The sequence below is a fragment of the Desmodus rotundus genome, chromosome 13 (genome assembly GCF_022682495.2).
Source record: "Desmodus rotundus isolate HL8 chromosome 13, HLdesRot8A.1, whole genome shotgun sequence".
NCBI classification, from domain to species: Eukaryota; Metazoa; Chordata; class Mammalia; order Chiroptera; family Phyllostomidae; genus Desmodus; species Desmodus rotundus.
Genome location: NC_071399.1, coordinates 55,915,065 through 55,928,903, shown reverse-complemented (window position 1 = coordinate 55,928,903; position 13,839 = coordinate 55,915,065). Strand labels below are relative to the sequence as shown.

At 34.8% G+C, this 13,839-nt stretch overlaps 1 pseudogene; it reads right to left on the bottom strand.

Moving 5' to 3' along the window:
- Window positions 1-13,839, bottom strand: part of LOC112311438 (mitotic spindle assembly checkpoint protein MAD2A pseudogene) — a 103,628-nt pseudogene that overhangs the window by 88,338 nt on the left and 1,451 nt on the right.

The following is a 13,839-nucleotide window of genomic DNA, read 5'->3' as shown; positions in this document are numbered from 1 at the left end:
CACCTGATGAAATTGAAACAGTAATCAAAAATCTTCCCACACACAAAAGCCCTGGGCCAGACAGTTTCACAGGAGAATTCTAAAGAGCATTAAAGGGGGAGCTATCCCCCATCCTCCACAGATTATTTCAAAAAATTCAAGAAGATGGAAGACTCACAAACTCGTTTTACGAAGCCAACATCTTCCTAATCTCAATACCAGATAAAGACACAATGAAGAAAGAAAACTTCAGGCCAATATCCGTGATGAACATAGATGCTAATATCTTCAACAAAATATTGGCAAACCGCATCCAGCAATACATTAAAAAGATCATACACCATGATCAAGTGGGATTCATCCCAGGGATGAAAGGATAGCACAATATTTGCAAATCAATAAACATGATACACCAAATAAACAAAAGCAGAGACATAAACCACTTGATCATATCAATAGATGAGGAAAAAGCATTTGATAAGACACAGCACCCATTTCTGATAAAAACACTTAGCAAAGTGGGAATAGAGGGAGCATTCCTCAACATAATAAAGGCCATATATGAGAGACCTACAGCCAACATCATACTCAATGGACAAAAACTTAGAGCTTTCCCACTAAAATCAGGAACAAGACAAGGATGCCTTCTCTCACCACTCCTAGTCAACATAGTACTGGAAGCCTTAGCCACAGCAATCAGACAAGAAAAAGAAATAAAAGGCATCCAAATTGGAAAGGAGGAAATGAAACTGTCACTGTTTGCAGATGACATGATAGTGTACATAGAAAATCCTGTAGACTCCACCAAAAAACTACTTGACCTAATAAATGAATTTGGCAAAACAGCTGGATACAATGTCAATACTAAGAAATCAAAGGCATTCCTGTATACCAACAATGAAACTGCAGAAACAGAAATCAGGAAAAAAATCCCATTTGATATAGCAACAAGAAAAATAAAGTACCTAGGAATAAACCTAACCAAGGAGGTAAAAGACCTGTACTCAGAAAACTACACAACACTGAAGAAAGAAATTAAGGAAGACACAAACAAATGGAAGCATGTACCATGCTCATGGTTTGGAAGAATTAACATCATCAAAATGACCATACTACCCAAAGCGATTTATAGATTCAATGCAATCCCTATTAGAGTACCCATGACATATTTCACAGATATAGAACAAACAATTCAGAAATTCATATGGAACCATAAACGACCCCGAATAGCTGCAGCAATTTTGAGAAAAAAGAACAAAGCAAGAGGGATCACAATACCTGATATCAAACTCTACTACAAGGCCACTGTAATCAAAACTGCCTGGTACTGGCATAAAAACAGGCACATAGACCAATGGAACAGAACAGAGAGCCCAGTAATAAACCCAAGTCTCTATGGTCAATTAGTATTCAACAAAGGGGGCAGCAGCAGAAAATAGAGCAAAATAACCTCTTCAACAAATGGTGTTGGGAGATCTGGACAGCTACGTGCAAAAAAATGAAACTCGATCATCAACTTACACCATACACAAAAATAAATTCAAGATGGGTAAAAGACTTAAATATAAGTCGTAACACCATAAAAGTCCTAGAGGAAAACATTGGCAGGAAGACCTCAGGCATTCCACGCAGCAACATCCTCACAGACACATCCCCTAAAACAAGGGGCATGAAGGAAAGAATAAACAAATGGGATCTCATCAAAATAAAAAGCTTCTGCAGGACTAAAGAAAACAGCATTAAAATGAAAAGAGAACCAACAGTATGGGAAAACATATTTTCTAATGATACCTCAGACAAGGGCCTGAACTCCAAAATATATAAAGAACTCACAGGACTCCACTCCAGGAAGACAAACAACCCAATTAAAAAATGCACAAAGGACTTGAACAGACACTTCTCCAAGGAAGACATACAGAGGGCCCAGAGACATATGAAAAGATGCTCAGCATCACTAGCCATCAGAGAGATGCAAATTAAAACCACAATCAGGTGCCATCTCACACCAGTCAGAGTGGCCAACATAAACAAATCCACAAACAAATGTTGGAGAGGATGCGGAGAAAAGGGAACCCTAGTGCACTGTTGGTGGGAATGCAGACTGGTGAGGCCACTGTGGAAAACAGTATGGAATTTCCTCAGAAAACTAAAAATGGAACTGCCCTGTGACCCAGCAATTCTGCTACTGGGATTATACCCTAAGAATCCTGAAACACCCATCCAAAAGAACCTATGCACCCCAATGTTCATAGCAGCACAATTTACAATAGCCAAGTACTGGAAGCAACCTAAGTGCCCATCAGCAAATGAGTGGATCCAAAAACTATGGTACATTTACACAATGGAATTCTATGCAGCAGAGAGAAAGAAGGAGCTTATATCCTTTGCAACAGCATGGATGGAACTGGAGAGCATTATGCTAAGTGAAATAAGCCAGGTTGTGAGGGACAAATACCATATTATCTCACCTTTAACTGGAACATAATCAACCAAAGAAAAAAGGAAACAAATTATAACCGGAGACATTGTAGTTAAGAACAATCTAACAATAGCCAGAGGCTAAGAGGGAGGGGACAGTGGGGTGAGGGGATTACAGGAACTGCTATTAAGGACACGTGGACAAAATCAAGGGGGAGGGTTGAGGTGGGGGAGGGATGTGGTTTTGGCTTGTGTGGGGTGGAAGAATGGGGTGAAAAGGTATACAACTGTAACTGAATAACAATAAATTTTTTAAGTAAAAAAAAAAAAACCTACCTAGCCTATGTGAAATAATTCCATGCATGTTGTAATATACCTCATTTTTCCCAGATTTGCTTAACTGTAATTTGTATTTGTAAGATTGCTCTATTTTTATATATAATGATGGTTGTTCAGAATTATCTATTCTTTAAAATTTATGCTTGAGGACACTTGTAAATCAAATCTGGACCAAAATTTATCCTTGTGTAGAACTGTAAACTACTAATAGACTTCAGATATTGAACAGTTTTTGTTTCTCCTTGAATTAACTTCATATATGTATTTTTCATATTTGTTCTATTTATCTTATGTTTTCCTTTTTCTTTCTTTCTTTCTTTTTTGCAAAATATGATCCACATATCATTTAATTAACATTCTACTTTCTGCTGCATCTATAAATTATGTCCCCTTTCATCATGTTCATTTGCACCTCCACACTTTTTGTAAATATGTATTCCTGGGCTCCCTCACATTCATTCACATTTTCAAAACAGTAACTTTGAGTTGTTAATTTTATCTTTTTGTTCTATATTATTGAATCATTTATGTATATATATTATTATTCTCTCTTTTGTTCCTCTTTTTTAAATATTTATTTATTTGGGGGCCTCTATAACTATATACTTCTAATTCCTTCTTTACTTCCTCTTATGTCTTCTTTAGCTTTGTTCTAAATATTTGATATGTTTTTTTAATTATTCATTCAAATTTGCTATATTTCCCATCAGGAGTTACTTTTAGAAATATTATATAGATGTAGATATAAAATATATTTATTAAAATTATAGCAATCTAGTATAAACTTGACTTACTAGGTCTTATGGGTGAACAAGACCTTTTATCAATATGTGATCATTCTTTTTATTTCTGGTTTTAATTTATTCTTATAGTTTATTGCTTTTCTTGATATTGCCACACTTTTTTTTACATTTATATTTGCCCAATCTAATTTTCTGTAAATTTAATTTCATCTTTGTTATAATGGTTCTTTTATCCTCTGGTACTTTCTTACACTTTTGCTACCATCATTCATAATTTTAAAACTATGAGTATATTCCTTTATGTTCTCTATTAAATATTTACTAATTGTATGGGTTTTGAAGCTCTTATTCTTTGTTCATTCTCCTGACTCTGACACAGAGTAAGGATCATTTCTTCATGTTTCTCATAACTGTTTAGTCTGAATTTATATTCATTGGAATTTTATATATAGAAATTGTATAAAGTTTGGTTCTAAATCACAGGTGGCAAACATAAGACCTGTGGGCTGAATCTGGCCCTCCAGCTGAATCCGGTCCTCCACCTTGTTTTATCTGGTCCGACACCTTGTTTCTGCCGAGCTCCTTGCCCCTAGTTAAGGAGTAGTTACACTTATACAGTCCTAAAGTTACATTTGGCCCTTTGAAGGCAACTGAGGCTGATGTGGCCCCCAGTGAAAATGAGTTTGACACCCCTGTTCTAAAGTGTATTTTATTAAAGAGGATTAACATTTGGTTTCTCTTAGATATTTCAGGACAGTTGATCTGAACCCCTTTTTTTGTGTATGAAGGTGTGGCAAACATGAAATGAAGTTTCCCCTACTTCAAGTGAAATCATGTGGTTAGAAATTTACTCAAATAAATTTTTTTTTCTACTTTTTTTCTGCTCTATCCAGAGCCAAGCTGGAGAAAGTCCAGTATCCCTTCTACCCACCTTAGGAATGTTTTATTCCTCTGCTTTTATAGAGAGAGTAGCAGATCAGATCTTCTGTCCTGCTTGTTACCCAGGCTCAATATCCTGTCACTTTGATTCATTTAAACCCAGGATCTAAGGTAACAAACAGGCGTCCACAAGTCCTCTAGAGGCATTAATGCTTCAGTGCTCATCTTGTTTCAAGATTCCCGTTTTATCTTTATTTTTGTTAATTACCCAATCATATCCATTAATATCTCTTTAATTCAACTATACATTTAGCTTTTATTTTATATTTTTATCCAGAAATTTATGTAGCCCATAAACAGAGTCTTTGTTTGGACAATAATCTGCCAATTTATGAGAAGGAAACAACACATAACATTTAATTTTAAAATAGATAAATAATTTTTTTTCTAGGAATCTTGTATGGGGGTTTCACTATATCGATTTTGTGTACAACTTGTGGTAATTAAGGAAATATGCACGCACTATCATAATATTAGTTTGCATGATACAAAGTTGCTATTTTTGAATTTATAGAGTTGAATATTAGCATATTCATATAACTTAATTTGACACATATTTTATATATATACATACACAAGGTCCATCCAGAAAGTATCCAGCCACATAATATTAAATACAGAGACATTTATTGAAGAAGATGAAAGATACAAGAAACATTGTAAGTAGGACAACAATATTTCAGTCCTCTTAAAAGTAGGCACCTTGGGACCTGACACAGTTCTCCCGATGGCAACACTATGTTTCTTTTGCTCTGGTAGCAGAAGCCACCAAATGAATTTTGCCATGACATGTGTTCATGCCAAGATACTGCATCAAAATCTTGTACACAGTAATTTTTGGAATCCCCAGATCAGCTTCTAGTTTTCACACTATTAGTCACTGATCTTTGTCGATTGCAGCCCATACACGTTCAGCATTCCCAGGTTCTGCTTCTTGCAGACCTTCCAGAATATGGGAAATTTTCAACACATTCTCAACCATCTTTGAAGCATTTGTGCCACACTTTATTTGAGCTGTATTCACTGCATTGTCCCCAAAAGCTTTCTGAATCATCTGAATAGTTTTTGCAGAAGAATATTCAAGCTTAATGTAAAATTTGATGTAGATTTATTGCTCTACTCACGCAGTCATTTTGAATTCGATGACCACACATTATATATTCTCACTCAGTGGTGTCTACCACCCCCACTGACTAGTACAGTGAAGTCAATATTATTCATGCACATGCATTCCATTGTTCATGCATGCACACTTTATTCAGCTGCCACGTTACATCGATGTTACGCAAACCATTCTCGTTATATTAACAATGGCTGGACTTTTTCCAGACAGACCTATATGTAGTCATGCACACATATACACAAATATATAAACATATAAATGCATTTTATTGATTGATTCACGGAAACACTATACTCTTTTATATACTTCATTATTTAAAACTACATAAATACCCTGGCAGAATAATTTTCAATAGCATTAAAATATATTATTTAATTATTATATTAATGATAGGCATTCCTTGATGAGATAATGTTTCAGATATAATTTTATTCAGAATATCCATCATTATATTCTGGAATTAAGAGAAATGAGCATAAATTAATATTCAGATAGCAATATAAGCCAAACTACAGATACTTTGTACAGAAACTACAGAAAATTAGATACTTTGATATCTAATTTAATATCAAAGTATGAATTTTCAAAAATAAATTTTTTTATCATTTATTGTCATTCAGAAACCTTGGATGACAGTGCCAGGCTGTTTTGATTACAGTGGCCTTATAATACAGTTTCATATCAGGTGTTGTGATCCCTCCTGTTTTGTTCTTCTTTCTCAAAATTGCTGCAGCTATTTGGGGTCATTTATATGGTTCCATATAAGTTTCTGAAATGTTTGTTCTATATCTGTGAAATATGTCATGGGTACTTTAATAGGGATTGCATTGAATCTATAAATCGCTTTGGGTAGTATGGCCATTTTGATGATGTTAATTCCTCCAACCCATGAGCATGAGCTACCATCTCACAACTGTCAGAGTGGCCAACATAAACAAATCAACAAACAAATGTTGGAGAGGATGCAGAGAAAAGGGAACCCTAGTACATTGTTGGTGGGAATGCAGACTGGTGCGGCCAGTGTGGAAAACAGTATGGAATTTCCTCAGAAAACTAAAAATGGAACTGCCCTGTGACCCAGCAATTCCACTGCTGGGATTATACCCTAAGAACCCTGAAACACCCATCCAAAAGAACCTATGCACCCCAATGTTCATAGCAGCACAATTTACAATAGCCAAGTACTGGAAGCAACCTAAGTGCCCATCAGCAAATGAGTGGATCCAAAAACTATGGTACATTTACACAATGGAATTCTATGCAGCAGAGAGAAAGAAGGAGCTTATACCCATTGCAACAGCATGGATGGAACTGGAGAGCATTATGCTAAGTGTAATAAGCCAGGCAGTCAGGGACAAATACCATATGATCTCACCTTTAACTGGAACACAATCAATAGAAGAAAAAAGGAAACAAAATATAACCGGAGACATTGAAGTTAAGAACAATCTAACAATTGGTCGGGGGGGGGTGGGGAGGAGAGGGGATTACAGGAACTACTATAAAGGACACATGGACAAAATCAAGGGGGAGGGTGGAGGTGGGGGAGGTAGGTGGGTTCAGCTGGTGTGGGGTGGAAGAGTGGGGAGAAAATGCAGACAACTGTAATTGAATAACAATAAAAGTTAAAAAAAAAGAAAGGATGTGCAGCACACAAAATATATATATAAAAAACAATAACCTTGGATGACATGGAAAAAAACAAAGTGTTCATCAACAGATAAATATATATATATTTATCTATCTACCTACCTATCTATCATCTATCTATCTAGGGATATTATTTAGCCCTAATATAGAGGAATGTCCTGACATTTGTGACAATATGGATGGACCCTAAAGTCATTATGCTGAGTGAAATACATCAGACATAGAAAGACAAATATTGTATGATTTTATTTATATAAAACAAAACAAAACAAAAAAGCCTCATAGAACGAAAGATCACATTTGTGATTCCTAGATACAAGGTTTCAGGAAGAGAATTGGATGAAGGTTGGATGAAAGGTACAGACTTCCATTTATAAAATAAATAAGTACTAATATAATGTACAACATAATGATTGTAGGTAATGCTGATATAACATATTTGAAAGTTAAAAGAATAGATCTTATGAGTTCTCACTGCAAGAAAGGAAGCACTTTTTTTCCCTTTATTCTGTATTTATGAAATGATGGATGTTTCTGAATTTATTGTGGTAATCACTTTACAATATATGTAAGTCAAATTACTATACTTTATTTCTTAAATTTATATAGTGTTGCATATCAATTATATCTTAGTAAAGATAAAAAATGAAACTAAGTATATTAAAAAGCTTATCTCTATATCTTCTGAAGAATAAGATTCACTAAACTCTATGTTTTTCTAATTAAAGATTGCTTAGGTTTATTATTGTTTGATACTGATATGAAGGGGATTTTTACCAAATATCTCTAAAATTATTTGGACAAAGAAAGAAATATTTGTTTTGTTAAATAAGACTATGCTCTTTGGGGTATAATTTTTGTAAAGTCGGAGTGTTTTATTTCTGTGATAATCTCTTAATTGGAACACAGTAAAAATTGGAGACGTGTAATTTACAAAATCCATTAAGAGCTTTATTGAAGTACAATTGACATGTAATTAATTATACATGATTAATGTGTATAATTAGATCAATTTTGACATATTTATGCACTTGTAAAACTATCACCATAACCAAAATGGTGAATATATGCTTCATACCCAAAAGTTTTCTAATACCCCTGAGTATTTTCTATCCTCTCCTTTTAACTCACTTCTTCTCTACAATCTCTAATTTGCTCATTTCTTCTCTACAACCTCTAACTTGCTTTATTATACAGTTCGTAAATTTTTTAAATAAATACTGACATAAATACTCTTTTGTTAGCTGCATTACTGAATGTACTGATTTGAGGTTTATTTGTGTTGTTTGCATGTATCATTAGTTCACTCCTTTTATACTTGAGTAATATTCCATTGCATGGGTATATCACGATGTACTTGCCACTTTATCATGGACATTTAGGTTGTTTCCAGCTTGAAGATATTACAAATATAGTGGGTAAAAATGTTTGCATATGTGTCTTGATGTGGCTACAAGCTTTCATTTATCTTATGTAAATACCTAGAAATGGAATGGTAAGGCCATATAGTCAGACATTCCTACTGGGAATTTATAAGAGTTCAACTTGTACCACATTCTCACCAATACTTGGTATGGTCAGTGGTTTTATATTACCATCTAATAGGTATATATCATTTCATTACAGTTATGATTCATGTTTTTCTAATGCCTAATCATACTGAGCATCTTTTGATGTGTTCATTTTGAAAAAAAAAAAAACTATATACATAGCATCTTTGGTGAAGTGTCTAAAGAACTTTGGACCTTTTTTCTTAGATTACTACCTTAATTTTAATTTTTAAGAGAGTGTCTTATATATTTTTAATAATTTTTATCATTGTTCAAGTACAGTTGTCTCCATTCCCCTCCCTCATGCCCCCCTTCCCCACCCATCCCTGCCTCCCATCCTCAATCTTACCCTCTTTGACTTTGTCCATAGGTCCTTTATACACATCCCTTGATGACCCTTCCCTTTCTTTCCTGTAATCCCCCTCCCACTACCCTCTGGTTACTGTCAGTTTGTTTTTTATTTCAATGTCTCTGGTTATATTTTGATTGTTTGTTTTGTTGATTAGGTTCCACTTATAGGTGAGATCATATGGTACTTGTCTTTCACTGCCTGGCTTATTTCACTTAGCATAATGCTCTTCAGATTCATCCATGCGGTTGTGAAGGGTAGGAACTCCTTCTTTCTTTCTGCTGAATAGTATCCCATTGTGTAAATGCACGGCTAAAGAAAACAGCAGTAAAATGAAAAAGGGACCAACTGTATGAGAAAATATATTTGCAAATGATACCTTGGACAAGGGTTTGATCTCCCAATACATAAAGAACTCACATGACTCTACTCCAGGAAGACAAACAACCCAATTAAAAGATGGGCAAACTGCCTAAACAGACACTTCTCCAAGGAGGACATACACAGAGACCAAAGACATATGAAATGATGCTCAGCATCACTAGACATCAGAGAGATGAAAATGAAAACCACAATGAGATGCCACTTCACACTGGTCAAAATGGACATCATAAATGAATCAACAAACAAGTGCTAGAGAGGTTATGAAGAAAAGTGAACCCTAGTACATTGTTGGTGGGAATGTAGACTCGTGCAGCCACCATGGAAAACAGTATGCAGTTTCCTCAGAAAACAAAAAATGGAACTGCATTTGACCCAATGCAATGGAACTGCTGGGATTATACTCTAAGAATCAATTCAAATGAACCTATTCACCCTTATGTTCATAGCAGCACAATTTACGATAGCCAAATGCTGGAAGCAACCTAAGTACCTATCAGTAAATGAGTGGATAAAAAAAAAAAAACTATGGTACATTCCTTATATATTTTAGATATAAGTACTTTATCATGTGGTTTACAAAAATGTTCTTTCTGTCATGGTTGTTCTTTTCTTATATTAACAGGTTTTTCTGAATTTTAATGAGATCAAATTAATGGATTTTTTTCTTTTTTCATGGATTTTCCTTTTGGTGTATCTTATAAATTTTGTATTGCAAAGGTCAAAATATTAATCCTAAATTTTCTTCTAGAAGTTTTATAGTTCTATGAAACACATTTAAGCTTAAGATCCATTTTGAGTACATTTTTGTATATAGAGCAAGGTATGGATAGAAGTTCATTTGTACAATATTTTATTGTTATTCTATTACAGTTGTCCCCATATTTTCCCCCTTTGCCCTCCTCCACCCAGCCCAAGCCCCACTCCCACAGTCAATCCCTACACTGTTATCCTGCCCATACATCATTCATACACGTTCGCTGACTAGTCCCTTCCCCTTCTTTCCACGCTTATCCCCCTCCTGCCTCCCCTTTGGGTGATGTCTGTCTGTTCCTTGTTTCCATTCCTCTGGTTCTATTTTGCTCATTTGTTTGTTTTGTTCATTAGGTTCCTCTTACATCCTGGCTTATTTCACTTAGTATAATATTCTCAAGTTCCATCTTTGCTGTCACAAAACATAGGAGTTCCTTCTTTCTTTCTGTTGTGCAGTATTCCACTGTGTATATGTACCACAGTTTTTTGATCCACTCATTTGCTAATGGACACTTAGGATATTTCCAGCACTTGGCTACTGCAAATACTGCTGCTATGAACATTGGGGTACATAAGTTCTTTGAATTGGTGTTTCAGGATTCTTAGGGTGTTAACCCAGCAGTGGAATCACTGGGTCAAACAACAGTTCCATTTTTAGTTTTTTGAGGAAATTCCATACTGATTTATACAGTGGCTGCACCAGTCTGGATTCCAACCAACAGTGCACTAGAGTTCCATTTTCTCCACATCCTTACCACCACTTGTTGTTTGCTGATTTTTTAATGATGGCCATTCTGACAGGTGTAAGCTGACATATCATTGTGGTTTTAATTTTCATATCTCTGATGGCTAGCGATTTGAGCATCCTTTCATATGGCTCTGGTCTCTGTATGTCCTCCTTGCAGAAGTGTCTATTCAGGTCATTTGCCCCTTTTTTACTTGCATTGCTTGTCTTCCCAATCATGAATCTTAAGAGTTCTTTATAGGTTTTAAAAATCAAACTCTTGTCCAAGTCATCATTGACAAATATATTTTCCCATACAGTCAGATCACTATTCATTTTGATGATGGTCTCTTTAGCCTTGCAGAAGCTTTTTTAATTTGATGTAGTCCCATTTGTTTATTCTTCCCTTTATTTCCCTTGCCCTAGGAGGCAGATGGGCAAAAATATTGCTGTGAGGCATATGTGAAATTTTACTGCCTATGTTTTCCTATAGAACATTTATGGTGCCACAGCATATATTTAAGTCTTTTCTCTATCTAGAGTTTATTGTTGTGTATAGTGTAAGTTGGTGGCCATTTCTTTCTTTCTTTTTTCTTTTTTGTATGCACCTGTCCAGATCTTCCAACACTGTTTATTTTGAAGGCTATTTTTCCTCCATTTTATGTTCCTGCCCCCTTTGTCAAGTATTAATTGACCATAGAGACATGTGTTTGTTTCTGGCTTCTCTATTATGTTCCATTGATCTATGTGTTTGTTCTTATGCCATTACTAGACTCTTTTGATTACAGTGACCTTGTAGTATAGTTTAATATCAAGTATTGTGATCCCTCCTACTTTGAAATCTGTGAAATATGCCATTGGTATTTTAATAGGTATTGGTTGAATCTATAGGTTGTTTGGGGTAGTATGGACATTTTAACAATGTTAATTCTTCCAATCCATGAACACAGTTCATGCTTCCATTTATTTGTGTCTTCCTTAATTTCTTTCTTCAGTGTTCTGTAGATGGAGAACTACAGGTCTTTTACCTCTTTAGTTAAGTTTATTCTGAGGTACTTTATTTTCTTTTTACTATAGTTTATGACAATTTATTGTTGGTGTAAAAAATGCCCTTGATTTCTGAATATTGACTTTGTATCCTGCTCTTTTACCAAATTAACGTATTAGGTCAAGTAGTTTTTTGGTGGAGCCTATAGGGTTTTCTCTGTAAACTACCATTTTATCTGCAAATAATGACAGTTTTACTTCCTCCTTTTCTATATGTATCCCTTTGTTTCTTTTTCTTCTCTGATTACTGTGGCTAGAATTTCCAGTACTGTGTTGAATGAAAGTGGTGAATGCAGATACCTTTGTCTTGTTCCTGATCTTAAGGGAAACTTTTTAGTTTTTGCCCATTGAGTGTGATGTTGGCTGTATGTTTCTCATATATGGCCTTTATTATGTTGAGTTAGGCTCCCTCTATTCCCACTTTGCTGAGTGTTTTCTAACATATGAGTGTCAGACTTTATAAAATGCTTTTTTGGCATCTGTTGATGTTATCATATGATTTTCATCCTGCCTTTTCTTTATATGGTGTATTACATTCATTGATTTGTGAATATTGTACCATCCTTGCATCTCTGCTATGAATTCCACTTGATCATAGTGTATAATCTCTTTTAATATATGGATGGATCTGGATTGCCAACATTTTCTTGAGAATTTTAGAATATATATTTATCAGAGATATTGGCCTGTAGTTTTCTTTATTTGTTGTTTCTTTACTGGTTTTTGGAATTAGGATGATACTGGCCTTGTGAAAATATGTTGAGAGTCTTTCCTCTTCTTGGATTTTTGGAATAGTTTGAGAAGGGTAGGAGTTTGTTCTTGTTTAAGTGATGGGTAGCATTTGTCTATGAAGCCATCCAGTCCAGGGCTTTTGTGTGCCAGGAATTTTTGATTACTGCCTCAATATTCAATAGTTGTTATTGGTCTATTCAGGCTTTCTACTTTTTTTGATGCAGTTATGAAATATTGCATGTTTCTAGAAATTTGTCCATTTTGCCCTGGTTGTCCAATTCCTTGGCATGTACTTATTCATAATAATTTCTTACAATCCTTTATATTCTGTGATATCAGTTGTAACATCTCTTCTTTTGTTTCTGATTTAATTTATTTTGGTCTTCTCTCTTTTTTTCTGGTGAGTATGACTAAAGGTTTCTCAATTTTTTTTCCCTTTACCAGCTCCTGGATTCATTGATTCTTTCAATTGTTTTTCTCTATGTCATTTAACTCTGCTCTGTTCTTCATTATTTCCTTCCTTCTAGTAACCCTTAGCTTTGTTTGTTGTTGTTCCTCTAGTTCTTGTAGATGTAGGGTTCAGTTATCCACTTGAGAGTTTTCTCTCTTTTTTAGGTAGGCCTGTATTGCTATGAACTTTCTTCTTAGGACTGCCTTCACTCTGTCCCATAGGTTTTGGGTTGTTGTGTGTTCATTTTAATTTGTTTCCATATACTTTTTGATTTGTTCCTTGATTTCATTGTTAACCCCCCATTCATTATTTAATCATTATTCAGTCTCCATGTGTTTTGATGTTTTTGAGGTTTTTTCCTTGAGGTGGGTTTCTAGTTTCTAGCCCTTTGTGATCTGAGAAGATGCTTAACATGATTACAATTTTCTTAAATTTGTTCTTTTGTGTTCTACCATGTGGTCTATCTTTGAAAATATTTCATGTGCATTTGAAAAGAATGCACATTTTGTTTCCTTGGGGTTGCAAGTTCTGCATTTATCAATAACTCCAACTGATCTGGAGTGTCTTTCAATGCTAAAATATCCCTGTTGATACTTTTCTTGGAAGTTCTGTCCATTGTTGACAGTGAAATATTGAAATATTCTATGATGAGTGTGTTGCT